Raw genomic sequence first — 27,714 nt, 5'->3', positions numbered from 1 at the left:
TCAGCCTGCAGACTGAAGGGTTCCAGGTTCAATTCCAGTCAAGGGCACATGCCTGGGTTGTGGGCTCGATCCCCAGTAGGGGGCGTGCAGGAGGCAGCCAATCAATGACTATCATCATTGATGTTTCTATCTCTCTCCCTCTCCCTTTCTCTCTGAAATCAATAATATATATATATATATATATATATATATATGTGTGTGTGTGTGTGTATATATATATATGTGTGTGTGTATATATATATATATATATACACATATATATATATTTAAAATCAGTGGAGGGGGTTAATGGGGGGAGAGGAAGGGGGATATATGTAATACTTTCAACAATAAAGAATTATTTTAAAAATAATAAAATAATAATAAAAAATAAATAGCAATGGGGGAAAAAGAATCAATGGAGAAATATCCTCGGGCGAAGATTAGCACAAATAAATAAATAAATAAATAAATAAATAAATGGAGAATGAGGGAGTCCAGCGGGAGGTGAGCAGGGGCTCAGTAGAGTCAGGGAAGTAAAAAATTACAAAGGGTTGGTCAGTGTAAATGCTGACTAGGCCAGCTGTGTCTGCTTGCAGGAAATTATTGAGGTTAGGATCCTAACCTCCCACAGAGACTGGGAGACAGAGGCTCTATTCCTTCCCGAGGCTTACATTTCAAGGGAATGGCTTTCAGGTCCTTGGGAAAGACACTCCTGAGTTGTAGGAGATACATATACATCTCAAAGGGACAGAGGAAAGAGTCACACTTATAAACCCTTTTCAGTAAATCCTTTAAGCAAGGGGTGGTCACAAGCCTATCAGGCGGTGTTGGCTAGAATAAACCGTCAATTCTTTTGGCAGCCTTGAGCTTTATGAACTTTAAAGGGAGCGAGGGTCATCCTAGGGATGTGGCCTTGAGCTGTTAGAAACTACACTATTGTGTGTAAGTCTTTCCATGTAGGGGAAGGGGGTGGATGAAATCATTTGTGTTGAGAGTGTCATTTTTAGACCAAGGTTGAGGCCTATGGACGAAGAGGTCTCAGAGGAGGCTGGCTGAAGTTTGGTCAAGCAGAGACTCTTTCTCACCTGACAGCTGAAGAGTCTGGGGTGGTGGCCACCAAGTTTCCCCTTCAGAGGTCTTAGCTCCCAGAACATCAGGACAGAGGTGGTCAGGAGGGTCTACCTGGGTAGGTGTGAGAGACTCTCAGATACTTGACAAGCCAGGAATCCACCTCCTCACCTCTCACTCCCCGCGACTGACCCATTTTAGGTCAGAGCTCACCCAGAGGCAGCAGATTCTACTGAGCTGTCAGAACTCGACCCAGCAAACACCAACAGAAGTTCTCAAAGTGGTTCCCCAGCCCAGCAGCTTCAGCAGCACCTGGGAACCTGTTAGAAACTTCTCAGGCCCACTTTAGAGCTGATGAAACAGAACCTGGGGTGGGCGGTCAGCAACCTTTGTTGGAACAAGCTCTCTTGGAGAATCTGACACGCGCCAAAGTTTGAGAACCACTGATGTGCAGGCCTTCCCTGAGCTAGAGGGGATGAGACGCGGAGGGTGAAACTGAGGCCGACCTGGAGCTTCCTAAAGGATCTGAGCTAGGTTTGTAAGAGTGGGGAAAGGAGGAGATGGAAAAATATTTAAAATGTGTGCACGTTACCTTACAGTAAGGCACTGAGGGCATCTAACAGAAAAAGAGACGAGAATGGCATGAGAAGGTGCCCCCGCAGGTGAGTGCTCCAGCAAACCCACAGACACCGGAGCCCCCTTTCCCAGGTGGGGAAACCCCCACGTCCACGCAGCTCCCGGGGCCTCTCTGCTCAGGCCTGGACGCAGCAGCTCAACTGCAGCTCTGGATGGCAGAGCCGGGAATGAAGTCAGGCTAGGTAGCCCCAGGTCAGGGCTCCTCGCGAGCACGAATGGAAACGGTACCCGGGGTGCGGTGCGGTTCGCGGGCCGGAGGCTTCTCCTCCAGCCGGGCTCGGCTGCAGCTGGCACAGCCGCGTCTAGGAGGCAGCCTGGCTGGTTTGCACCTTCCTGGGAATCGAGGTATTCAACCCGGGCCTGGGGCACCTCACACCCCACATCCTACACTGGGAGCCCGGCCTTCTGGGAACGGAGATTTCCCATTCCCCGCTCCCCCAGTCCCATGCCCTAATGAGCGGTAGACCCCCAGAGCCCCGGTCAAACTACAAAGCCCACAATCCCTAGGGCGCAGGCGCGCTGTTTTGGGGGAGTAGTAGTCCTGAATGCGGGGCACCCCTATTGACTCAGCAGCAGCTGGACTCCACATCCCAGCATGCCCGCGCGCGTGCAGGAGGAGGAGGGAGGGGAGAGCCCAGAGGATGTGAATGGGGAGGGGGCAGCCGCCCCCTCCCCCCCACCCTTCCCTTCCAGCCGAGCTGGGTGGGGGGAGGGGCTGGGCTGAGGCGGCGGCAGCTCGCTCGGGTAGGGCAGGGCCGGCAAGGGCGGGACTGGCCCGCTGCGGGCGAACCAGGGAGCGGCGGAACTAACGGGTCCGGACGTCGGCGGCGGCGGCGGCGGCTTTTGCACGGGTGGAGGCGGTGGCAGGAGCGGCAAGCATGGCCCGCGGCGCCCGGCGTTGACTGAGGTGCGCGGGTGGAATGAGGGCGGGGGGATGCGGTACGCTCCGGGCCCCTGGCTGCTCTGAGCCCTCTCTGCGCGGGCAGCGGGCTCGGCCCAGCGGCCCCAGACCGGCCGGGTCCACCCCGGCAACTTCCCCCAAGTCAGGGGGCTGGGCTCCCCAACGCGGGCGCGGGTCTGTTTGCATTGGCCTCAATCCCCATCCCTGCCTTCTGCTCTTGCACATCAAGCCGCTCCCAGTCCCCCAGGCGCGACTGTTCCACTCCTTGGTGGCAGCCCCCAGTCCCAGCCCTGGAAGCACTGCGTGCCCCAGTCCCGATTTATAGTCCACTACTTAGTTCCTACCCCCCACCCCGCGCGCTCCTGGCGTCTGCACTATCTGGAGACCCCTGCCCCGCTTTGCTTGGTCAGAGGCTGTCTTTGCACCATCAGCCTCTCTCCTCTTTCCCCTATCTGGCAGTGCCCCTTAGACACCCCCAATAGCCCAGTTCTCTCTGAGAAGACTTAAGAGTTTGACCTCCTTCCCACTTCGCAGAAACTGAGGCACAGTACAAGCCGGGAACTTGGCCAAGGCCATGCCCCAGTCCTGTGGGGACTGGCCTAAGCCCATCCCTCCGAATGGAAGAGTCATTTCTTCCTTTCAGTCATTCCTCTGTGACTGGACCAAACGTCCCACCCCACTGCTGCAGCTCTGGGCTGAGCTCACTTTAGTCTCCCCTTTAGCTTTCTACTACTTCTGTTCCCCCTACCCCATCCTGCCTATACCCCAAGTCCGACCCTCTCTGCCTGTAGAGTCACCATCCCAATGCTTGTTTCTCAAGTTAGCCTTTCAATTTGATTTCTTGCCAGCCGCATCCATCTCCCATTTTACAAACTCTTGCTTTACAGCTGCGCAAGGCACTGTGGAACAGTCTAAGGTAGTGTTAGGGAAAGGGGAGAGAGGTGCTGGTGACACAAAGGAATTGGCAGCCTCTTTCGGCCAAAGCTGCCGAGGGGTCTTCAGGGAAACAGTCATTCCTAGCCAGTAACTCGCACTCCCATCCTGCCTTTGGGACAGTTGTCTAGAAGCTGCTAGGTTGTCCCTGTCCCTTCCTCTTTATTATGCCTGCTGAGCTCCAAAGTCCCTCTGAGATGGAGGGAACCTCCTACATTGGTGGAGATGGCGGCATAAGAGGCGTCTGGGAGACCACATCCCTAAGCCTCAACTTGCTTCAGAAGCTAACTTTAGAAGAGGTGGCCGGTTCAGGGATGGATGTCTGCCAGGTGCCCTGAGCTCTTTGTGGACGAAGACAGTGTCTGTAGGTGTAGGCGGTGATCTCAAGTTTATTTGTAGTGTTCAGCTCAGTAAGGTGGCACAGATTTGCCTGTACAATTTTTTGTTTCCTTGTCTTCCTTTGGCAGATTTGCCTTTGGGTTGAAAGATTTCCCTTTCTAGCCCAACGCTCAGTTTCCCAGTGGGAAGTTGGGGAAGAGAACCATCAGGAGGCTCTGGGAGTGTGCTGGGGTCCTGAATGAGCAATCTTGATCTGAACCAGATGGTTCCCTGCTTCAGCACCCTCTCTCTCATCCCTCCCCCTTGGCTGAGAGTAGGAACGCCTTTAACCTTGTAACTTGAGAATGGAGGAAGGGAGGCCAGGGAGCCAATGTCGCTGTGTGTGTTTATGTCTGTATCTGCACTCTTCCTTGCAAGCTTGCCAGGGGCCTGTGGGAGTGACCCTGCTGGGGAATGCATTGCTGTGATGTGCTGTGACATGCTCACAGCCCTCTATGAACTTTCTGAGCCCAAGCCGCTAGGAATCACGGGTGTGGCCTCATGGGAGCATTTCTCCACGTGCCAAGCCTATGGACTTGAGACATACCTCAGGGCAAGAATCCCTCTTTAAAAAGTTACCTGTAGCCCAGCTGGTGTGGCTCAGTTGTTGAACCATCAACCCATGCACCAAGAAGTCGCTGGTTCAATTCCAGGTCAGCACCCATGCCCAGGTTGTGGGCTTGATCCCCACCCAGGAGTGGGTGTGCAGGAGTCAGCCACTCAATGTTGATGTTTCTCTCTCATCGATGTTTCTATCTCCCTCTCCCTTCCTTCTCTCTAAAATCAATAAAAACATATATATATCCTATATAATAAAGATGTAATATGCAAATGGTCATTATGCCATGAAGCATAACAACAACTGGCCGCTTAAAACCGGATCGTGGATCAGCAGGAGGGTGGGGCAGCGAGCTACAAGTGGGCAGAGGAGAGCTACAGGAGGGGGCAGGGCGGGGGGAGCTACAGGAGGCGGGACAGTGGGCGGAGAGCTACTGGAGCGCGGCAGCGAGCTACTGGTGCACAGATTTGTGCACAGGGCTACTAGTGTATATATATATGTGTGTGTGTGTGTGTGTGTATATATATATATATATATATATATATATATATATATATGAAAGTTACCTGTGATTGAAGAGTCCAAAAGAGCAGCATTGGGTAGGGGATATTCTCTTTTCCTCAGTCATGGCAAGGGGTGATCTGAGGGGTAGGGGTCTAAGGTTAGGGGTGGGAAACTGATTCCTTTGTCTTGTGCTATACCATAGCCTGCCTTGAGGATGTGTGTATTTGATTTTGGCCCCTATTAGATTGGAAGTTCCTAAAATATATCCTCATTTCCGAACTAACACAACCTGGCTTGGTCCTTAGCATGTAGTAGGTGTTCAGTAAATATTTGAGGGTCTATGGTTAAAGGTTTAGGGTGGGATTTCTTATACTTGACCAGATATCAGAATCCCCTGAAGAACTATTTAAAGCACAGGTTTCTGGAAAACTAGATAGGGTCCAGGTGACACCCGATGAAGCTGAAACTTGGCAGTTGAAATGGAAAAGCAGGGACTGATTCTAGAGAGATTGTGAAAGTCGGTATCATCTTCTGGAACAGACACTTGATTGGCTGGGGTTTGACATTTCAGTGCCTGGGTGATGAGGTTGGTTCCTTTAGGTGAAATGGGACCATCAGGGGGAGGAGGAGTTTGCAGATGACGATGTCTCTGTGCTTTGGAGGAGCTGTGTGCAGAGCTCAGCATGTATCCCAACCAGCATGGAACTGTCACCCTTCACCAGAATCCTGATGAGCTCATTCCTCCCGACTCCAGGCTGCCTGATGTTTGAGGCCTCAGCCCTGAGGAGTTGGTTCTCCAAAGCCCCAGGGGCTCTGTACTTCCTGAAAGCAGCAGGGGCTTTGTGACCCAGGCTCAGCACACCTGCATCTCTTCTCTCACTTCGGCCTGGGGTGGGCCTCCCTTCCCTGCTCTCATTCCCATGTCCCAGCTTCCCCACCGCATGTTCTGTGTATCCAAGCCCTTGCCAACTAAAGGGCTGGGCCCACCTCTCTGGGGACCTGGGTTTTCAGGTTTTCCTCCCTCTCTGCTCAGTATGCTTGTTGACAGTAAGTCCTTGCTAACTATCAGGGCAAACATCTCCAAGTGACGTTTCAAAAGGAAAGGGTCTGAACTTTGCTTGCTACCGAGGGAAATGGGCTTTTCCTTCAGTTATGCCATGCTCATCAGGGATGCCCATGTATGTCCCTAACCAGCCGTTCTAGAGTACTTCTTGGTGCTTATTTATACCTCATTATTGTAATTACAGCATATTGTCCATTGAGCTTTCATGTTGTCATTGCAGATCTAGCCTAAGGCTCCAGGGCATAGGCTGGCCTTTGGGCCACCCCAGCTTTTTAGCTGAGAACTGGAGAAATTTCCTCCTTCAGGAATGGGAGGAAGGCCACAGGGTCCTCTCTAGGGTGGGAGCAGGGGGAGCTATGCGGAAGGGGAATTTGTCCCCACAGATTCTCAGAGGAAAGCCATCTTCCTGGGGTAAAGAGGACTGTTCCCTTCAATTCCAGCTGTTGGCATTCAATATACATGATGTTTTGCCATCTATGAATGCAGTGCATACTACCATTTACAATAAAGGGAAATGTAGACAAACATATAACTTTTCTTTATTTTGCTATCAATGCTAAATTTTTATTTGTTCAATAGTAATATTAAAACAAAACAAATAGCCCTAGCTGGTTTGGCTCAGTGCATAGAGCATCAGCCTGCGAACTGAAGGGTCCCGGGTTCGATTCTGGTCAAGGGCACATGCCCGGGTTGCTGGCTCAGTCCCCAGTGGGGGGCATGCAGGAAGCAGCTGATCAATGATTCTCTCTCATCATTGATGTTTCTATCTCTCTCTCCCTCTCCCTTCCTCTCTGAAATCAATAAAAATATTAAAACAAAACAAAACAAATAGTTCTGGTATGGACTGTACTGCTCTCAAAAGGGCCACATTGCAGGGCTCAGGAGAAGGCAGGGGACCCTGCGGTATCAGGGCATGACCCAAGAGACCCCAGTGAGCGGTTCTCCCCCTGCTGTACCCTCTCTCTAAGGAGTCCTTCAGCTGTAAAGTCCGAGCACCACGGGCAGGCAACTACCCTCAGCCTGAGCAGATTTGCAGCCTTTAAGGAAGAAAATCAGCCACAAATGCAAATAGCTAATTGGTCTAGAGGGAGCTGCTCTGGTGAGGAAAAATCAACAAGTTATTTATTTGTGTGGCTACAGGGAATTTGGAGGGGTAGTGAAGAGGGGAAGCCGAGAGGTGATTACAGGAAGAGGCACAGGTGAGGGAATTGGGGGTGGAGTGGGGATAACCCCTGCCGTTCCCACCACTCCCACAGTTTTCCTCTCCTTTTCCACCCCCACTCCCTCCTTCCTTCCTTGGCAGGGTTCCTTTAGGTTTGAAAGGGACATTAGTAGGAATTTGGTTCTCCCCTCACTGTAAGTCAAGTTCTCCACAATTCTCATTGCCACTCAAGTTTAGTTACAGGCAAAATGCCAGTCATTTCACTGATGGTGAACTGGAACCAGAGGCAGGAGGATATGAAAGTCTCAGCTGCCAAAGAGAATGAGGCTGAGTGGACGAGGCAAGAGAGGGGAGAGCCTCTGAGCTCCTCCTTGTTCCCTGTTTCTCTTGGGCTCTGTGGGAGGTGTGTGAGTCTGGGGATGCCAGGCCACGAGGGAGTTTCCAGGGATCGGCCTTCTCTCTGTTCCATCCTGTCCCAGAGTGGTTGGTATTTCTGTGGACCAATGCCTTTTTGGCATCTGGCTGGTTCCTGGGGACTCCAGCATAGCTCAGGAGGAGACCTCCGGGACCACAGGTAGGGGAGACAGGAAAGCCTAAAGGGGGTGAGGAGAAGAATGAGGACCCCGCTCAGGCTTTTTCAGTGTTGGGGATCTAACATTGGCACTTCCCTAGAGAGGAAGGTGCTGTGAAATGGGGAGCAGGATATATGAAGGAGGTTTAGCCCAAGACCAGAGTGGCAACTGTTTGATGAAGGACTTTGCTCAGTGCCTGAAAAGCAGTTCATGCTTGACCCTAGGCAAACTTACAGGATGAAGGTGAGCTCTGATCTCTCAGGTGGCATTTCCTGTAGTTAACACAGAAGATACCTCTTCTCCCTTCAAACATGGCTGTTGTATTTTAGAGGGTGTCTTCTTTCACTCAGGCTGCCCATCCTAGCAATTCCTGCCCATCCTGGACCAGATCTGTGGGCCTGCCCTGCCATTCATCCTGTGCAAAACGGAGAGAAGTCAGCAGGTCCTCTGTCTGGCAGGCAGTGAGGCCCAGGTTAGGCCCACGTTGGCCGAGGGCCCGAGAGCCTCAGGGTAGGGCTGTTTGGCCCTTCAAAGGGGAAGCAGCTTGTTTGGTCAGGTGTCCCTCAATGGTTCTCATAGTCCAGGGCCCGGTCTGGTTAGATACATACAGCTGCCCACAAGGGGTTGGTGCTCTGTGACCCAGGCAAGTCATCGCCCTCCTCCGGGCCTCAGAGTCCTCATCTGTGAAAACAGAGTTTGAAGACCTGCTCAGGGATTCGCTCTCAAACCATCTGGTAGACCTGGCAGAGGGACACCGTAATCTGAGAGGGAAGGTAGTGCAGGGGGCACAGAATTCCACAGTGAGATGCAGACGTCCATGGAACTCAATTTGACCTTTCTCCTAACCTGCTCGGAAGCATGAACAGCGGCCAGCCTGCTCTGCTGTCCCTCTGGAGAACGTGGGCTCCCCCAGCCGAGGAAACTGTCTCCTGGCCTCCCATTGTCCTCATCCCTCAGCCCTTGCTCTGACTTTGTCTGGGTTCAGGCAGAAAAACCTGTCTGGTCTCTCATCGCATTCCTCCCTTCCTACACTGGCCACCCATATGCCCTGGGGTGACTGTTTATAGGGTACCCATTTTTTTATGCTCCCAGTGCCCTCACCCCCTTATGCCCAGGGTTCTGCTCCAGCCATGTTTTTTTCCCCAAAGCCAAAGCTGGTCACGGAGGACCCCCGTCATCAGCACAGACACGTGGCACGTGGGCTAGAGAGAAGGAAGGTGGTAAAGGCAGCATATACCAGGATGCAAAGACCTGAACTGAAAGGCAGGGGATGTCCGAGGACCTTGAAGAGACTAGTTTGGGCAGAGTATATGGTTTCTTGGGTCATTGCCCAAGAAGGGGAGGCAAGATGGGGTGGTCGGGCCAGCGATGGGCTCGAAGACTCACCCTGGCAGGGAGGGAAGGCACAGGCTTTCGGCCCTGGGCTGGGCTGGGCACACAGGAGTGTGCTGGCAGGAAGTTGTGTGTGTGTGTGTGGGGGGGGGGGTTGTTAATGACTGTTTATTCTCCACAGGCTGCAGGCTGCCCTGGGTCAGTCTGATAAGAGGACAGAGATAGGCTCCTTGAGTTTTATCCTCCTGACAGCTGCCTTCTCTCTCAGGCCCAGGAGACACTGACAGTCTTTTGTGGTGTTGCTCTTGCTCTATCTCCTCTCCTTCCTGAAGTGCACAAGCCCTGGCGTCAGCCCAGCTGGGTTTCCCCTGACTGCCGGCCAGCTCCCTTCCCATCTGTGGTCAGATGAGGTCTGCCCTGGGGGAGGGTCAGTCCTGGCGAGACTGAGCCAATTGTGAGCCGGACCTCAGGGTGGGAAGCCACTTAGGGTGGGGCCAGGACTCCCAGACCTGTCTGGTCCAATTTGGTCCCAGGGTCACCCTGCTGCTCAGCCAGCCAGACCTGGGGCCACAGGGCTTTGGAGGAGCCCACCTTTGCCCAGAGTATTGGGAGATCCAGCTGTTTTGCTGGAAGGAGTGGGGATGGGGATCTGATGGGATTTGTGTGGTCACTTTGGCCTCCATATGGAGAGTGAATTGGAAGGGTCTCTTTAATAGATCTGGGCTACTGTCGGTGAAGGGTGGCAGTTCCTTGGATAATATGATGGTGGTAGATGTGGAGAGAAGTAGAAAGATAAGTGATGTAGGTGGTAAAAATCAGGTGGAGCCCTAGTTGGTTTGGCTCAGTGAATAAACCATTGGCCTGCAGACTGAAGAGTTCCAGGTTCGATTCCAGCCAAGGACACATGCCTGGGTTGTGGGCTCAATCCCCAGTCGTGGGGCATGCGGGAGGCAGCTGATCAATGATTCCCTTACCATTGACGTTTCTATCTCTCTCCCCCTCTCCTTCCTCTCTGAAATCAATAAAAATATATTTTTTAAAAATCAGGTGGACTTTGTAATAGGTTGCCTGAGAGAGGCCGAAGGAAGGAGGGGACATAGATGATTCCCACGTGTCAGGTTTGTATGAATGATGTCCCTGTCCCAGAAACTGGGACTATAGAAAGAGGACTGGGTTTAGGTGGGCTTAGAGCATGCATGAGTTTGGTTTGGAGCAGGTTGAGTTTGAGATATTTTGGGGTACCTCTAAGGTATGTCAGCTGGGGGCAGCATCCAGAAATGAGTGGGATAGATGAGTCTGGAGGTCAGGGGAGTGTCGGGCATCATTTGAAAAGCCAGGCGCTACTCTTACCAGGTTGAGAAATAGGTTTGGAAAGGGCTCCCCAAAAATCCACTGCCAGATGGAATGGAACCCAGGATCATGACTTTCCATTGCATTCCATGTCCCGGGTCATCGTCCCTTGCCTGGCCACTTCAGCTGTTTCAGGCCCTGCCCAGGCAGCAAAAGACATGGCACCCTCCCCTGTGGAGTCTTGCCTGTGGTTGGGGGACTCTGATGGTGGGCAGTGCTGACCCCAGGCCACCCAGGAAGGCTGTGCATGTCAGAGCCTCCCTCACCACCTGGGCAGAGTCCCTGGCTGAAGAAGGTCTTGGGTCCTGGCCAGAACTCAGCCACTGCCGGGAACCCCAGAACCACTTCTGTTCCTGTGGGTTTGTTGGCCTTTGAGCTGAGTTGACCTATCAAGGACGGGGTTTTTAGGGACAAGTTCAGGGCAGCCCTTCTGAGTCAGATAGCAAGACTGTCTTAAGTGGCTTTTAAAAATTCTTTTAAATGAAATGGAAAATGGTTATAATGTATCCAAGATTGTATCAGTTGGACTTCTTCAAGGACAGAGGCCACAAATCTAACTCAGAGTGCCCTTTGATAAAAGGGAAGCTGTTGACTCATACCTGAGAGTATTGCTGGCCACATGCAGGGAAGATGAGGGGCTCAAACAACATCCATCTCACCCTGCCCTTCTCTGTGGCGATGCCACTCAGTTCCCACGTGGAAGAAGGTGCCTGCCAGCAGTGCCAGCCTCCATCCTCTCAGCATCCCTTGCCAGGGTTCCCACAGGAGTCATGGGTTCACTTGGAACTGGGGCCCATGCCTAACTTGGGGTGCTCTGGCTAGCCAGGCCTGGATTTCATAGTTCAGAGATGGTTCCCCAAAGGGAAATGGGGTGTCATCCAACCTAAAAACATCATATGTGAGGTGTGCACCAGGGCCCTTGGAGATCTTTCAGTAATTCCTGGCCTGACTTATCTTTCAGAAACACTACTAATAAGGATTTATTGCCATTGATTAATTTACCTTGTTGAAAACTAAATGCTAGAATGCGTAATGGAACTTAGAATCATTGAGTCATTCCACTTACAGATCAGGAAGTGGCGGATGAGAAATTTGCCTGATAACCTCAAACCAGTAGATAGAAGAACTGAGAGCAGAACCCAGGTCATCTGACTTGCAGGCTGGGGACTCCCTCCAGAATGAAGTGGCATCTTTTAGGGAGGAGCCCCTTAGGCACCCCCACTGTCATCCACAGGAAGTCATTCATCCCCTGGACTTCAGGACAAAGTTGACATAGGCAGGTTATGGCAAATGGTCGCTTCCTTGTGGTGGCCCAGGGCCACCGGCATGGCGGTTGGTGTTATGCAGGGGTCGGTCTGAGATGAGGGAGACCCTCCTGTAGCTTCACCTGTCCCAGTAAACAGAGGAGGCATGGGCCCCACTCTGGCTGGCTTCCACGCGGTCCGTCTGCACTATCATCTTGGCTTCTTGAACGCTTCCCTCTGTGTTGTTTCCTGCTGGGGTCTGGGTAAGAATGTAGCTCCAGGGCTGCTGCGCTGTCTGGGTTATGTTGGAGTGTTTCCTGTTGGGGAGCGTTAGGGAGCATTATGCCCTCTGTCTTCTCTCTTGGAAGAGAATGCCCAGGACAGTGGTACCAGTTTCAGGGACAGATGAGCAGATAGCACGGTTTTGGCCTCAGGTCCCATCACCTCTAATATGTAAGGGTCCAGATATTTGACCGAACTTGGCAGGGCCAAGAATGAATGGGGTTTTGTAGAAAGAGCTCTGGGCTTCGAGTCTCCCACTAGCAAGAGGAGACCTCAATCTGACACATGCATCTTGTGTCACATGGGGTGGGTCACTCCCCTGGGCCTCTGGGCCAGAAAGGGAAGGCTGTCCCTGTGAGGGGCTTTGGGCGAGTTGAGGAGCTGAGTTACATAGAAACAAGATGCTGGAGGTCCTGGGAGCTTGCAGGCAGTTCCCACCAGCTCCTCAGTGCCCAGGGCTCTACCGAGTTTGGGACTGGCTTCCTTTTTATTCTCACCATCTCCTCAGGCCCTTTCTTCCTGCCCTTCAGATATTTGCTGACAGCTGGCTCTTCTCTCCTGAACTGTCTGCCAGCCAGGACTGACCAGTGTGCTCTGCCTGCCCCTCCTGCTTGGTTCCCAGAAGTCCCCTGCTCTGCCTGTTTCTGTCTGGGGCTGTGTTCTAAGTGCTTACCCAGCCTGGGCCAGACCCCCCTGTTCCCGTAGGCTTAGCTAGTGTCTGCTCTGGTCCCTGCCCCCTTCCCCTCTGTGAGGCTGCAGCACAGTGGGACCTGGGACACATAGTGTTTTACAGCTTACAGCCATTGCTTATTTCATCTCGGCTGGGACTGTCATGCCCATTTTACACATGGAGGGCCTGAGGTCCAGAGAGGTGTGATTTGCCCAAAGACACTATTGTCAAACAACAGAGCCAGTCCTGGAATTGAGGTCCTCTGAGTTTAGTCAGAGTTCACTATAAAATGTTAACTCATAGGCACATTTTCACTAAGAAGGCCATGGGCTTGAAAGCAGGCCCTGGCCCCACCTCTTTACAATCCCAGGTCTCCCCTGCACAGCCCCAGTCTCCAACAAGCACCATTGTGTTGACCATCCCCGTGTAACCCCAAGATACATAATAAAATCGAACAACAGAGACCACTCCCTGGGGACCATCATAATGGTGCCTGGTCTGTGTATTTCTCCCCTTGCTGTTCCCCCGAAGTTGACAACAATAATGCATGTCATGTCACTATCATCTCAGCAGGGAGCATGTAACTCAGCCCCGCTCCGGGAGGATGAGTCACTCCTTGAGGAGAGGACTGGGAAGAGGTCCGCCCCCCGACACACACACATATACCCCCCTCTCCCGCTCCCCTCTCTCTGGGGGTGAGGGTCACAGGGAGTGCAAGGGGAAGGCTCTCTGTGCCTACTCATAGCAGCTGGTATTGCCACTCTCCAGAGGTGGTGAAGTGGATTACCAGCAACCCTGGGGATATTTGTTCCTCCCAGGAGCCCTGCCGGAATCAGTCCTGGCATATGATCAGGTCTTCATTGAAGAGGAAGGTTGCTCAGCCAGAACAAGGGAGAAATAAAAGCAGGTGTGTGCTGGGCCGGACCCCGCCTGGTAGCTGGGCTCTCCAGCTCACCAGCCACCTGCTTTCTGCTTCCTGGAGACGAATGTTAGTGACACAAGGAAAAGTGGGGGCACAAGCCAGGGGCTGGAACCAGAAGTTACTCAGCACCAGGAAAGGTGACATCCAGAGGACACAGCGGCCGAGCAAAGGGTTGACTCCGAGCTCCTCTATCTTTTTACTTCACGTCTCTCTACCTCCACTCCTCGGGGGAGAGAGTCCACATTGCTTCCTTTATGAAATGTCCTGGTCCAAGCAGGGATGCAGGCACCTGTGGGTTCCGTTAACATAGCTCCCACAGGCAGACTTTTCCAAAAGACATGACTACATATGAAAGGAGAAGAAAAGAAAGCGAGAGTGCACGAAGAATAAAGAGAGTCTGCCTCACGAAATACAGGCTCCTGGTTTGTTCCCGGGGCTCTCGCCCACTGGAGATACTACCTTTAGGGCCAGCATTCCTCTGCATGGAGAGTCTCTGACCTGTCTCCTGTCTCAGGCACCCCCTACGACACATACACCATGAATCCTCGCTAAACAGCTGGTCCACCTTCTGGTCAACTGTCTGTCCCCCCCTCCTCTTAACTCAGGATTCATTGGTTGTAGAGGGCATGGGCCCTTACCTAGGCAGCCTAGGGGACTGGCGCCCACATGACTGCACCTTTTGGGAGTGCCATCTTATTCTAAGTCAGTGGTTCTCAACCTTTCTAACGCCGCGGCCCTTTAATACAGTTCCTCATGTGGTGACCCCCAACCATAAAATTATTTTCGTTGCTACTTCATAACTGTAATTTTGCTACTGTTATGAATCATAATGTAAATATCTGTGTTTTCTGTTGGTCTTAGGCGACCCACAGGTTGAGAACCGCTGCTGTAGAGCCTAAGACCATCGGAAAACACAGGTATTTACATTGCGATTCATAACAGTAGCAAAATTACAGTTATGAAGTAGCAACGAAAATAATTTTATGGTTGGGGGTCACCACAACATGAGGAACTGTATTAAAGGGCCGCGGCGTTAGAAAGGTTGAGAACCACTGATCTAAGTAATCCTTGTACTAGGACCCATTTCTTTATTTTTTTAAAATCTTTATTGTTGAAAGTATTACGTATGTCCCCTTCTAACTCACCCCTGCCCCCCACCCCAAGCCTTCACCACCCTGTTGTCGGTTAGGACCCATCTCTTGACACAGTGCTCAGGCCCCAGCTTAGCCCACAAGATGCCTGGTGATTCTACAACATCTGATCTTGGCAGGAACTATACCAGTCTCCCCACCTGGTTCCTTCCTCTCACTGGCCACAAAAATAAAAACTAGTAAGATGGCCTGGTTGATGGAAGTTTGGGGATGTGTTGGGGGAAAGACCGTGCTGTGTGTTTTTTAAAAAACAAAAAGAACACTTTGTACCTAGTGTTGATGAAGGATGTAGATAAGAACCTGACCACAAAACTGCGTTTCCAGCCTGCAGTCCGCCTCTGCGTCCTGTCTAGCGTGTGAGTGCCCAGGAGCCAGACAGGTCCCCACTCCAGATTGCTCCCTGCCAGCGCCCACAATGCTCCCATTTCATACCAGACGTTCAGATGAAACCACACAAAATCAAAAGAACCACCACCTCACAAGGAAATGGGGGGGAGGAGGATAGAAAAAGGGAGGTTGTCATCAGTTATAGCCCACTGTCCCTACCCTGCTAAGAAGGTTGGAGCCCCACAGAGAACTTTGCCCTGTGCAATGGAGGCCTCCATGCCTGCAGCCCAGCCTGTCGCTTTCATGGTACTGCCTGGGCCCAGAGGCTCTGGCAGACATTCCACCTGAGTGGCTTGGCTGGGCCATGAAGACGGAAGAGTTCCAGCCAGGAGTCTTACCAGCGCAGTGGAAGAGGTGTGGGGCATCACTGGGCTGATCAGCCAGCCTTGTTCTCACCTACACCTTCCAGCGAGGCACTGGCCCTTGCCGAGCGAGCTGTGCTGCTCCTGACTTCCAGCCCCTGAGCCGGAAGAGGGGAGGGTCCCCAGAACCAGGGCTGTTGCCCTCTGAGGGAGGGCACTTCTGGACCCTTAGGTCCCAGCAGCTCTGTCAGCATTCTCAGGGCTGGAGCTTGTCCTGTGTGTCAGAGCTTTGGGCCACGCCCAGCCTAGCTGAAGGCCTTAGAATCCTGTTGGGTTGTGCGTCTGCAATGACTGCACAGACCCCAGTCCTGCAGCGTTCCTGAAGCCAGCAGACACCCTGCTTCCTGGGCCCCTTTCTTGCAGGTTCACAGTACTGGGGTTGGGTTATGACCTCTTCCCTGGCATTCTCTCCCTATCCGGCCTTCCCACAGAGGAGGGAGGATAGATACTAGAGTTTTAAGTTGAGTCCTTCCCCTCAGGGCCTGGGCTAAGGCCTGGCTAGAGTTTTGAGTCACAGAGACTGTGGCCTGTAATCTAGAAGCATAGCTTCTCCCTTCCCTAGGTGTGCATTGGTGGGAGTGTATGTGCCCCAGGTCAGCCTTCTCCATCAGCCTCTGCTGGCATCTAGCAGGCCTTAGCCTTCTTCGGGGTGGCCAGACTCCCAGTGCTCACAGGGGCAGGGAGGGGGAACCCAGTCCAGAGCCTCTTGCCCTGGTCCAGACTTGGGAAGGGGGAGAGAGGAGAAACACCAATCCTGTTCCTCTCCCCCAGGTGAGGGCAGGAATTCTCCAAGGGGTGGGAGGCAGAGGGCTGGTTGGGAGTTAGGAGGGGGAAAGCCCTGCCCTTCTCTGCCATCTTACATGAGTCACAGCTCCTTTAGGAGAGCATTTGCCCTTTGCCTCCAGCCCCTCAAGCTCCCTTCTCAGTGCCTTTGCCCTGTGTGTTCCAGGGAGCTGTCTGGGGTGGTGGGCCATGTTTTCACTGGCTGCTTCCCTGCCATGTGGGTGCACACGGTGGGGACGAGAGGGCTGAAGGTTACCTGGAGAAACCATTTACTCCTCTTTCAGTCCCTTTCCAAAGAGAGTGATGGAATGCGATGACTCTTCTAAACCTGCTCTTAGACCACCCTGGTCCTCCCACCCCAGGGGAAGGGGTGTGTGTGTGTGTGAGAAGAGCAAGGAGAGTTCCTTTGATAAGAGTGAGTTTGTCAGGGACTGTGGTCCTTTTCTCCAAAGGGGACTGTAAGTTGAGGATTGATCCCAAAGCCATTGGCTCTGCCCTTTGCTAAGGTTCTGGCTGGCTGTGTCACCCTGAAGGCCTCCGGGATAGGCATGAAATTACATCACCAGCTCCCAACTCTTTTTTTTTTAATATATTTTATTGATTTTTTTACAGAGAGGAAGGGAGAGGAATAGAAAGTTAGAAACATCGATGAGAGAGAAACATTGATCAGCTGCCTCCTGCACACCTCCTACTGGGGATGTGCCTGCAACCAAGGTACATGCCCTTGACCGGAATCGAACCTGGGACCCTTCAGTCCGCAGGCTGACGCTCTATCCACTGAGCCAAACCGGTTAGGGCAGCTCCCAACTCTTTAGAAGGCAAGGCCCACAGTTGAGACCTGAGATGCCCATCTCTGAGGCTAATCGCCCCCTGATACCCTTGGAAGGGCAGTCCTCCTGGGGGAGCCCTGGGTGGCAGGCAAGCTGGAGGGGCTGGGAGGGCTCTCAAAGCAGAGGAGTCCCAGCCCCATTGCTCTGCTTCTTGACAGAGCAGGAGCTTCAAGGCCCCAGAAAGAAGGGCTGTGTGCTAAGGGCAGGGATGCAGCTGTACCAGGAGGGAGAGGCCTGGGCTCTTCCCATTCTGTCTGCCCCTGCTGGGTAGCAATACCTATTTGTTGAATGAACCCATCCTCTGTTCTTCTCTTGAGATTCCAGTCGTAGCCCAGACCCCCAGGTAAGCCCAGAGGAGAAGGAAGGCAGAGCAGCTTCTCTGCGGCTCTTCACCTGTGGCATGATATCGGAACCGTAAAGGTGATGAATAGCTCAGCCACCTGTTGCTCTGAACTTATCGTTAAAGGATCAGAGCTGACTATGAGCACCCTTGCTCCCTGACCCTGGGAGGCAGAGGTGGGCAATGAGGTCTACACCCCCAACTCTCCAGACTCCCCTCTGGCTTGCCCTGGGCCACCATTTATTCATCCCACTCCCTACTTCCTTTAAAAGTCCTCAAAGAAATTTAGATTTGTTTCGCCACGGCCAGTTTTGTTCAGTGGTTAGAGCGTCGGCCCGAGGACTGAAGGGTCTCGGGTTCAATTCCAGTCAAGGGCATGTATCTTGGTCAGGGCACGTGTGGGAGGCAACCAGTTGATGTGTTTCTCTCACATCGATGTTTCTCTCTCTCTCCCCTTCCCTTCCACTCTCTCTAAAATCAATGGAAAAAATATCCTCAGTGAGGATTAACAACAAACAAATTTAGATTTATATCCCTGTCTTCAAGGCCTCCCACCTGTCTCCTGCCTCTCAATCGTCTGTGGCTCTCAACCCTTTGGAGAAACCCCTTCGTAACTTTGTCTTTTCTAGAATCTTGCTGCCAAGCTGTGGCTTGAGAGCCACTATGGGCATGGCCTTGGCGAGCTGATTTGGAACCAGCTTGGGGAAGGCCTCTGTTCTGTGTAGTCTGACGAAGTGACAGCTGTGGAAGAGGTGACAGGCTCTGTGACCACGAGCTCTGCCCCAGGATGGACTCGACACTCCTCTGTGCAGCCTGGGGGTAAGGGTCAGCCGGGGCAGAGCTGGTGCTGAGACCTCAGGTCTGTGCTGCCCACCACACCTCCCTGGGAGCTGCTGCTTGCCCCTGGGGAAAGGGGGAGGCAGTGCCTGTGGTTAGCCAGGAAGGAGGCTCTGGAGCCAGACCCTGGTGGTGCTGGCCTTGGGGAGGCTGGAATGGGGCTGTGGGTGATGAGGAATCCGTGATGCCTATCCAAGTCATGGGACTCAGCCCAGAAGGGTTGCCCAAGCTGGGTCTGGGGCTGACAACACTGTGGTCCTTAACCTGGAGCATAGGCACTGAGCTGGGAGCTTTATGCCTCTCATCCTTACAGAAACCCTCTGAGATGGGGGATATTCCCACCGTAGAGAGAAGGACACAGATCAGAGATGTTAAGTGGTTAATAGCGGGCAAGTGGCAGTGCCAAAATGTGAATCCAAGTTTTTCTAGTTGCTTTTTTCTTGGGAGGCTTGACTGGAAAGGGGCTTTGAGCTGGTGTGAGATCTGAGGGAGGACGCAGCCAGTAGCCTGCAGTGCTTAGGGGAGTATCCAGAGAGAGAGGTCCATGTCAGTGGCCCTGGTGTCTCTGCTGACAGAAAATTAAGAGGGAGCACTTGTTCCCATGGTCCAGACAACTTCCATCACTTTTGCACATACACCTTTCCCATTGCCTCCGCTTAGTTAAATTGATTTATACCTGAGGCCTCGCGTTTCTTGGTGGTCCACGAGAAGTTAGAGAAAGCTTCCACTTCTAGAATGTCAGAGCTGGAAGAGAGGGGGCAAAATGTAATGGTCACTTACAACTGCATACTTACTTACATTCTGATTTATAAAAGTGACGTCAAAGCATTTTTTTCATGACCATATTTCTTCTGATAAGGAAGGGCGAATTCTTTATTTTTTATTTTATTTATTTGTTTTTTAAAAATATTTTTTTATTGATTTCAGAGAGAAAGGGAGAAGGAGAGAGAGACAGAAACATCAATGATGAGAGAGAATCATTGATTGGCTGCCTCCTGCATGCCCCCTACTGGGGTTTGAGCCTGCAACCCAGGCATGTGCCCTTGACTGGAATGGAACCTGGGACCCTTCAGTCTGCAGGCTCTATCCACTGAGCCAAACCAGCTAGGGCTCTTTTTAAAAAATATATTTTTTATTGATTTCAGAGAGGAAGGGAGAGGGAAAGAGAGATAGAAACATCAATGATGAGAGAGAATCATTGGCTGCCTCCTGCACACCCCACACTGGGGATTAAGCCTGAAACCCGGGCATGTGCCCTCACCAGGAATCGAATCGTGACCTCCTGGTTCATAGGTCAGCGCTCAACCATTGAGCCATGCCAACCGGGCAGGAATGGTGAATTATAAATAACATGATCTCTGTACTCAGTGAAGGAGTTAGACATGTCTTTTTAGGTTCTGTGTAGGTTCATAATATATATGGGCCAGGTTGTGCCCATGGTCCATACTAGTTCATAGAGGGTAGGTTATTGTGAGAGATGAGGCGTAGGAAGGTGTCCTGATTTGGGGATCTCTGGATGTATATGTTAAGCAGCCTGACCTTGGCCCCATGAATAAGGACACCTGACCTCGTATGCTTTTGAATGCAGGAAGATGATGCGCTTAAGTCTGAGGCACTATATGGGCTTACTAAAGAGGCAGTTGAGAATGTAGGTCTAGAACCCAGGGTAGAAGGGCAGGCTCTTAGATTTGGAAGGGGGTGGTGTAGAGTAGAGACGCAAAGAACAAAGGGCTGAGGGCAGAAGCTTCAGGAGCCTCAGCAGCTCAAAGAGACAAGGAAGGTCTGAGTCCAGAAAATAGATGGCAGAGACTTGGAAGTCTAAGTGGTGGTCAGCAGGAGCAAACAGATCATCAGCGAGGAAGAGGTGGAGGCAGAATTGCCTTTTTCTAAATTGTTAAAGAACCTTGGCCTGGGAAGAAAATGGCTTGTGGCCTGCTGACAGCCTGGATGAGAATTTGGCTCCCCATTCCACTGCTCTTCTGACATAATGGAAACTAAAGGCTGAGCAGGGCAGGTTGGGGACTTGAAGAGAGCAAGATGGGCCTTTCATCAAGGGTGTTCATATGGCCAGGATGCATTTTTCCCTGGCCAGGTAAAAAACTGTGAAGTGGTCAAGTGGCGTGGAAGAGGGGCTGAAGGCTGGGATGGCCTTCCCCAGTGAAGGTCTGGTCAGACCACATCTGAACGATCCTGTTTGCTTATCTGCCTATCCCTGCCCCCACCCACTCTGCACTGGAATGAAGAGAGGGGTGGGGGTGGCAGAGCAGTTTTATTTTAGTTGGGACTTTTGATCAGCTTACCCCAGGCTATCTCAGTCTGCTTCCTTCAGCATGCTGGCTGGAGTTCTGTGAATCTCATTAGAGATGGTTTGATATGCCTTCCCAGGAGATAGTATTGGCAGGGATCCCTCATTCCCCGGTACAGATAGATTAATCCAACTCATCCAGTCAAGATGGCACTGTAAATTTATACTCTAAACACACAGCAGTCATACATAAAAAGATAAAATTCTTAAAACATAGTCATGCACTCCCCCACCTCCCCACATACAAAAGGATAAACATCTCTGAGGAGAAATGGGACAGGAACACAAAGGAGAGAGCAGGGAGAAGCTGCAAGCAGGCAGAAGCTGCTGGAAATCTGGGGTAGCAGAGCTGTAAGTGCTGCGCATGAAGCGTGGAATCAGCTAGTTCCCTGCTTGAACCCAGGGGCTGGGAAAATAGGCTGAAAAAAGTTGCTTCCAACCCTTCCCTGGGGTTATGGCTGCTTATAAAGATGCTTACCTTGGGAGACAGAAGTTCACAGCCTGGACCCAACTGAACTGCTGCTACAAGATTTGATTCTAGATTGGGAGACCCAAAGGATCTGGGAAAAGCAAAGGTATGAACCCCTAGAAGGAGAGAGAAGAATAAAATATAAGAGAAAATATGAGCTTATACACTGAAGTTCAGAAACACATGAAAAAAATATATATAACTAATGCAAAAAAAAAAATCAAAGAAAAATTTACCCAAGAAGAAATGAAAATAAGAGTAATCAGAAAAGTCTTTAATATAAGTTAGGTTTAGGACGCTCAAAGATATATGGAATCCATTAAAGAAAGGGAAGTTGTGAAAGAAAAAGGAAACAAGAATACATAAAAATTTTAAATAAAAAATTCTGGCAGTGAAAAACAGTGTCATTTGAATTTGAAAGAATAGCTAGAACAGAAAATACATGAATTGAAAGCGAATACCGAGGAATTGGTTTAGAATGCAGCATAGACACAGAGGATCAATTGACAGGCTTCAACATGTGTCTACTAGGCATTCCAGATGTGTGTCAAGAACATGGAAAATATGCCTGGCCAGCATGGTCCAGGGGTTGAGCGTAGGCCTATGAACCAGGTGGTCTTGGTTCGATTCCCGGTCAGGGCACATGCCTGGGTTGTGGGCTCAATCCCCAGTGGGGGGTCTGCAGAAGGCAGCCAGTCTATTGATGTTTCTATCTCTCTCTCTTCCTGCCTCTCTGAAATCAATTTAAAAAAAATATTTTTTAAAAAGAACATAGAAAATAAATAATAGTTGAAGAGATATGGCTGAAATTCCAGAATTGAACAAACAACATGAATGCCACACAGAATAGATATCTAGACATAGCATAGTGAAACTGCAGATAAGAATAAAGAGAAAATATTAAAAACTACTAGAGGAAAAAAGAATTCAACCAGCTGACAATGAGGCTTGACACTACACTAGATGCCCAAAGATAACAGAGGAGTATCATAGGGAAGCTAGAATTCTGTATCCAGTTATCATTCAAGAATGAGGCAAATATATTTTTGGACATATAAAGACTGCTTTATCACCCACAAACACTTGCTAAAAGAACTACTGAAGCCCTAGCCGGTTTGGCTCAGTGGATAGAGTGTCGGCCTGTGGACTGAAAGGTCCCTGGTTCTATTCCCGTCAAGGGCACATGCTCAGGTTGCAGGCTCAGCCCCCAGTAGGGGGTGTGCAGGAGGCAGCCGATCAGTGATTCTCTCATCATTGATGTTTCTATCTCTCTCTCCCTCTCCTTTCCTCTCTGAAATCAATAAAAATATATTTTTTTAAAAAAGAACTACTGAAGGTATACTTCAGTACAAAGAAAAGCAAATTGGAGAAGGAACAGGTTGCTTGCACCAACACTGAGCACAGAAACTGATATTACATTGGAAAATGTAATTAACTATAGACAGTATACCAGGATGCTTTCTGCTACAAGTAATAGAATAACCCACAGTGACTTAAATGCTAATAAATATTTAATCAGCTTATAATGAGAAGTGTGGAGGTAGGAAGTTCCAGGGCTGGGGCAGTGGTCCAGTATTGACATGAACGACCCCGAGTTATTCCATCATTCTGCTCTGCTATCCTCAGGGTGTAAGATCTCCCTCCCTCCTCATGGCTATGGGGTGGCTGCTGCAGCTCCAGGCATCATATCATCACCCTATTGCACTCCAAGCAGGGAGATGCTAGAAGAAAGGAAACTGTCACCCTAGCCGGTTTGGCTGAGTGGATAGAGCATCGGCCTGTGGATTGAAGGGTCCTGGGTTTGATTCTGGTCAAGGGCACGTACCTTGATTGCAAGCTGCTCCCCAGCTCAGGCCCTGGTTGGGACGCGTGCAGGAGGCAACCAATCAATGTATTTCTCTCACATTGATGTTTCTCTCAGTCTTTCCCTCTCTCCCACTCTCTCTAAAAGTCAATGGAAAAATATCCTCAGGTGAGGATTAAAACAAAAAATCCTATATAATAAAAGCCTAATATGCTAAGTGTCCCGTCATCTGTTCAACCAATCAAAGCATAATATGCTAATGATATGCTAAGACCTCTCAACCGCTCACTATGACGTGCACTGACCACCAGGGGGCAGACAGTCGACCGGTCAACCAGTCACTATGGTGTGAACTGACCACCAGGGGGCAGACACTCCGACCAGCAGGTTAGCTTGCTGCTGGGGTCTGGTCAATCGGGACTGAGTGAGACAGGCGGACATGCCCTGGAGCCCTCCTGCGGTCCCTCCCCGACTGGCCAACCTCCCACGTCCCTCCCCAGCCCGATCGTGCACCAGTGGGGTCCCTCGGCCTGGCCTGCATCCTCTCACAATCCGGGACCCCTTGGAGTATGTCAGAGAGCCGGTTGCAGCCCAATCCCTCAGGCCAGGCCGAGGGACTCCACTGGTGCACGAATTCGTGCACTGGGCCACTAGTAAAATAATAATAATAATTATATATACATATATATATATATTTTTTTTTTTTAAAGGAAGCTGTCCAATGTGCTTCCTTTTCTGGAAGAATAATCTTTCTAAGAAGGCCCCAGCAGACATCTCCATATGTCTCATGCCTGAGCTGGTCCATCCTTAGAGCAATTCCTGGTAAAAGGGAACAGGCTTACTGTGATTGGCTTTGATGAGGCTTGCCTCATCTCCTAGGACAGGGTTCTTCACTGTCTGAACAAAATCAGGATTCTGTTGGCAGAAAGACGGGGGAGTGGCTGCTGGTAGGCAACCAACAGCATCTGCCACAGATGGCAAAACACGAACAAAAATATAGCATCTGATTTGTTTTTTAATTTATTAAAAAATGAAAACTAGCCCTAGCTGGTTTGGCTCAGTGGATAGAGCGTTGGCCTACGGACTGAAGGGTCCTGGGTTCAATTCCGGTCAGGGGCACATGCCCAGGTTTCCGGCTCGATCTCCAGTAGGGGGTGTACAAGAGAGAGCCAATCAATGATTCTCTCTCATCATTGATGTTTCTATCTCTCTCTCTCTCCCTTCCTCTCTGAAATAAATAAAAATATGTATTCTTTTAAAATAAAAACTAAGATTGTTGACCACATTACCAAAGGAGAATAAGGTACATTAAAGTAGGGAATTTCATTGTTAAATCACACCAAGTTCCGGCATTGTTGAAGAGAATAGTGCTGCTGAAAACTGCAGTCTTCATTTAAAAAATGTGTATATGCTGACAGTTTAACACATTGCGGGCAGATCATGAGCATTCTCATGTTTTCATATTACACAGTGTTTTACATAAATGTTAAAGGCACGCCTTAAAATTAAATACCCATTGCATTTTGAGGTTATTTATTACATGTTCGTATAAGCTAATACCTTTTTAAAGTAGGATACTTTGTAAAACGTTTTTTGTACTCGTTCAACAGAAACTTATCTGGCCACGGGTAAAGCTGGCAATAAAACGATTGGTGCGCAATGTGTTAAGTCACAGTGGTCGGCAAACTCATTAGTCAACAGAGCCAAATATCAACAGTACAACGATTGAAATTTCTTTTGAGAGCCAAATTTTTTAAACTTAAACTTCTTATAACGCCGCTTCTTCAAAATAGACTCGCCCAGGCCGTGGTATTTTGTGGAAGAGCCACACTCAAGGGGCCAAAGAGCCTCATGTGGCTCGCGAGCCGCAGTTTGCCGACCACGGTGTTAAGATAACCACTAAAAGAAAAGGAACATAATTTCCAAGCCAGGAGGGAAAAAAAGTGTTAGGAGTGGGGAGAGGGTTGGATTGCCAGGAAAAACAAAATACCAGTAAAACTGAAATAAACTTAGTGGAGAGAAAATACCAAGTAAGATAGTAACGTAAGCCCAAATACATACTAAGTGTAATGGATTACATGCGTGTGTTAAAAAGGAAACCCCTCAGGTTGGATAAAAACCAAGTAAGAAATGGTCTGGAGCCAAGAGACTAGTCAGCAGGACAGAAAGACTTAACAAGAGCCGCCCTGACCTTATCATGGTGGTTCTGTTCTTTAAAAGAATTCTATCCTTTACCCCCTCCCCCACCCCCAAACGTTTCTGTGGGGCCTTATCTGCCAAGCTCTTAAGATAACATTGTTTTTCTGAACTTTGCTTCCTGAACTAATGTAGTTATGTATAACATATTCCTGGACTTTCCCCCAAAAAGACACAGACAGACTACACTCTGGGACTCCCTGAGGTGGCAAGTGTGGAACAGAGCGGGGACCCCACATTTCAACTCTCCCCCTGGACCATTCCCACTAATGCCTCAGCCCAGCATTCCTCCCCTTACAGCCTGTTTCTTAGAGTACACCATTGATTCTCTTGCAATAAAGACTTATTTCTGTAGGACTTAATTGAAAGTTAGTTAGAGTGACAATCACAGGTTTGGAAAACTTTGTTAGCTCTTGCTTTCTGGTTTCCTGGCGGCTAACTCTGGGCAGCCTCAGGAGTCTCGGAGCGGAGATCTCAGATTGGATGTCTAATGAAGGCGAGGTGTCCGGCAGGAAGTCAGGGGCTCAAGAGGCAGAGTCTGCCTGGCCAGTGTGGCTCAATGGTTGAGTGTTGACCTATGAACCAGGAGGTCAGGGTTTGATTCCCGGTCAGGGCACATGCCCTGGGTCTCGGGCTTGATCCCTAGTGGAGGGTGTGCAGGAGGCAGCTGATCAATGATTCTCTCTCACCATTGATGTTTCTCTCTCTCTCTCTCTCTCTCTCTCTCTCTCTCTCTCTCTCTCTCTCTCTGAAATCAATTAAAATAATAAAAAGAGTCAGAGGTTGCCCAAGGACCTTTAATTGGGAAACAGAGAGGCCTGAGTCACTAGGTTGACCATGAGGGTCTGCCAGAGGCCGGTGCCGGGATGTTGTAGTGTGGGGACTTCATTTAGGCAAGCTTGTGTAGGTGAAGCAACCTGTTCTCAGCCACTTCAAGGACAGGCCTCATGGGTTTGAGATGCGTGTAAGTAAGGGCTGTCAGGTTCCTTTCTCAAGGGAATGACCGACACTGCCCCCTCCCCCAGGGCACCTTCTGCTCTCTGCTATTGCCCCACCAGGACACAGGGAGTTGCTAGGCTGGTAGGGATCTGGGGCACAGGGAAACCTTCCATGCTTATACCCCAGTTAGTGGGAAAAGACACTCTGGAAGGCAGTAGACGCTTGTGGAAGGAGCACTGGCCTTGGAGCTGTCAGACCTGGAGTGGCATCAAAGCTGCATCACTTACTGCCTGGCTGATCTTGTTCAGCTTGACCTCGTTCAGCTAGTCTGGACTCTGTGAATACCAAATGAGAGGCTGTGCCCCAAAAGGCTCAGAAACTCATAAGGCATCATGCAATGTGAGGAATAATCTGTGCTTGGATGCCTTTCCTTCTGGCTCTGGGACATCCGCAGGCTGTGTGTCAGCGGGTGGCAAGAGGGTGGCTTTAGCAGCATCTCAGGCTGGGTTTTTTCCTTCTCCCCATCCCTTTCAGATTTAAGCAGCCTCCTTTCCGCCATCCTCTGCATCTTATTTTGACATTTCTTTTCTCTGCCTGCCAAGAAGATTGTGTTCGGCTGCACTGGTCTGAGGCTGTGGTATCCTGTGCTTCATTGGGTTAGTTTGATGGTTTGTCTCCTGGGAACTGACCGGAGACTGGCTCTAACGCCACCCTAGCCTCCCCTTTTGGGGCAGCCTTTGCGGCTCAATCCCATACACTTGCCTCTTCTCTCCTTTACCCGAGAGCTGGCTAGGGCCTCCGTCAGCTCCCATTGGCCCTTGTATCTGCCCAGGCGTGCACCTCCTGAGTGGCAGAAGGCTGTCGGAGGGGGGAGATGATCTCTTTTTCAAAGCCTTCACTGCCCCTGACCTTCTGGACACTGGTCGCCAGTTCTGGTGCTCTGTCTGGCATTTCAGGCTTGCCCAGCCATTCAGGGAGCGTTTATGGTTAAATGGTCTCCCCAGATTTGTGTAATGTGTGACCACAAACCTTTTGGAAGACCACAGCATTGCCTTGCCACCTGCTAAATTTTCCTCGTTACTTCCCTTCCCTCTTAGAGGGCTCTCTCACAGCGGATCTCTGTAGGTCTCCGACCCCAACAATAAAGGGCCCTTCTCATTGTCTGCCACCCAGTGCACCACTCCCTGGGACTGTGCTCCGTGCTCTGCTTTGCTTCCTGTTTCTCAGGGAGGAGACCCTGTCCATAGCAAGCACTTGCTCCCACCCCTTCTTGTTCCTCAAGGACTTTGCTTTTCAATTAACCTTTCTTTTTCCTGCAGCGTGAACTTTTCCCTCTACTAAATCACTCCCACTAGGATCCAGACATTCTGCAATATCTCCCAACTTAATACCCATTCCCTTTTCTTTGGCAACATCTTTACTGAAATACTAGAGGCCTGGTGCACGGATCTGTGCACTGGTGGGGTCCCTCGGCCTGGCCTGCGCCCTCTTGCAATCTGGGACCCCTCGGGGGATGTCGGACAGCTGGTTTTGGCCCGATCCAGACAGGAGGGAGCCCGATCCTGTGCGTTGTCTGTTCCCTGTTGGTCAGTGCGCGTCACAGCAACCAGTCAACAGTTCAGTCGTTCGGTCATTTGGTCGTTCTGTTACTTAGGCTTTTATATATATAGATAATTCACATACCATACAGTATGTGAATTATACTGTACACATTTCAAGTGTACAGTTCAGTGGTTTTTAGTCTGTTCTCATG

General features: G+C 50.5%; 1 protein-coding gene across 1 annotated transcript in view; it reads left to right on the top strand.

Moving 5' to 3' along the window:
• Window positions 1-2,420: 2,420 nt before the first annotated feature.
• ST3GAL2 (ST3 beta-galactoside alpha-2,3-sialyltransferase 2) overlaps window positions 2,421-27,714 on the top strand; it is a 49,126-nt gene continuing 23,832 nt past the window's right edge. The window contains exon 1 of the mRNA XM_080646026.1: window positions 2,421-2,593. The gene's annotated coding sequence lies outside the window, so the exon portion shown is untranslated. The remainder of the gene's footprint in view (window positions 2,594-27,714) is intronic.

Source organism: Plecotus auritus (assembly GCF_963455305.1).
Source record: "Plecotus auritus genome assembly, chromosome: 10".
NCBI classification, from domain to species: domain Eukaryota; kingdom Metazoa; phylum Chordata; class Mammalia; order Chiroptera; family Vespertilionidae; genus Plecotus; species Plecotus auritus.
Note: the sequence above shows the minus strand (reverse complement) of the source record. Positions and strands in the feature narration are given on the sequence as shown.